Source organism: Phoca vitulina, unplaced genomic scaffold (assembly GCF_004348235.1).
Source record: "Phoca vitulina isolate PV1807 unplaced genomic scaffold, GSC_HSeal_1.0 scaffold35, whole genome shotgun sequence".
In the NCBI taxonomy this organism is placed as follows: Eukaryota; Metazoa; Chordata; class Mammalia; order Carnivora; family Phocidae; genus Phoca; species Phoca vitulina.
The window spans coordinates 16,796,482-16,797,915 of NW_022589738.1; the positions used below are offsets into that span (position 1 = coordinate 16,796,482).

The 1,434-nt window shown below is 35.6% G+C and overlaps 1 pseudogene; it reads left to right on the forward strand.

The window, feature by feature from the left end:
• The first annotated feature begins 612 nt into the window (after positions 1-612).
• Positions 613-721, forward strand: LOC116646196 (annotated as a pseudogene).
• The last annotated feature ends 713 nt before the right edge of the window (positions 722-1,434 follow it).

Sequence of the window (1,434 nt, forward strand, 5' to 3'; positions counted from 1 at the left end):
GAAGAATGGCGTTATCTTTACTTCTTACTTCAGGTATTATTTGAATTTTTTATAATGAACATGTATTATTTTTATAATTTTTTGGAAAAGCTACTAAAGATTTTTTTAAAATACTACAAATAAATCAAAATGAGTTCTAAAATATGTTCAAGTAAGCCACAGGAAGATAGCTAAAAGAAACAGAAACAAACAAGCCACAGAAAACAGAAATTTAAATGGCAAACTTAAGCCTTAACATATCATTATTTACATTAAATGTAAATGGTCTAATTACAGCAATTGAAAGGCAAAGATTGACAGAGTAGATTCAAACATATAATGCAACCATGAAACTCATTTCAAATACCATATAGGTAGGTTGAAATTAAAAGAATAAAAGTATCTATACTATATAAACATCAATTAGAAGAAAGCAGGAGTGGCTATATTATTAACAGACAAAATAGTCCTCAGAGCAAAAACAAAAAAAAATTACCTTGGACTGAGAGGAATTTTAGAGAATGATTAAGGAGTCAGTCTACCAAGAAGACATAGCAATCCTAAATTGGTATGCATAAACCAACAAAGCTGCAAAATATGTGAAACAAAAATTAATACAATTACAGTTGGAGAGTGATCACTTCAGCAGCACATATACTAAAATTGGAATGATACAGAGAAGATTAGCATGGCCCCTGCACAAGTATGACATGCAATTACAGTTGGAGACTTCAACACCCCTCTATAAACAACTGATAAAACTTCTAGGCAATCAACAAGGATGTATAAGAACTTAACACACCATCAACCAACAGGATTTAAGTAACATTTATATAACATTCCACCCAATAACAGCAGAATACACATTCTTTTAAAGTGTCCATGGCACAAAGATGGCACTGAAAGTGAAGAAGGAAGCCCCTGGCCCCTCCCAACGCCAAAGCCAAGGTTTTGAAGGCCAAGAAAGCAGTATTGAAAGATATCCAGAGTCACAAAAAGAAGAAAAGAAGAAGGAGGAAGAGAAGGAGGAGAAAAAGGAGGATAGTCACACATCACTCAACTTTTAGTGGCCCAAGCCACTCTAGTTCTAAAAGCAGCCAATATATCCCTAGAAGTGCACCTGCAGAAGAAACAAGTTTGACTATTATGCCATCAACTTGCCCCTGACCACAGAGTCAGCCATGAAGAAGATAGAAGACAACAGCACACTGTGTTCATTGTGGATGTCGGGGCCAATAAACACCAAATCAAACAGGTTGTGAAGAAGCTCTAAGACATTGAGGTGGCCAAGGTCAACATCCTGATCAGGCCTGATAAAGAGAAGAAGGCATATGTTCAACTTGCCTCTAACTATGATGCTTTGGATATTGCCAACAAAATCGGGATCATCTAAACTGAGTCCAGCTCGCTAATTCTAAATATAAACATTTTGCTACACCACACAAAATAACACAG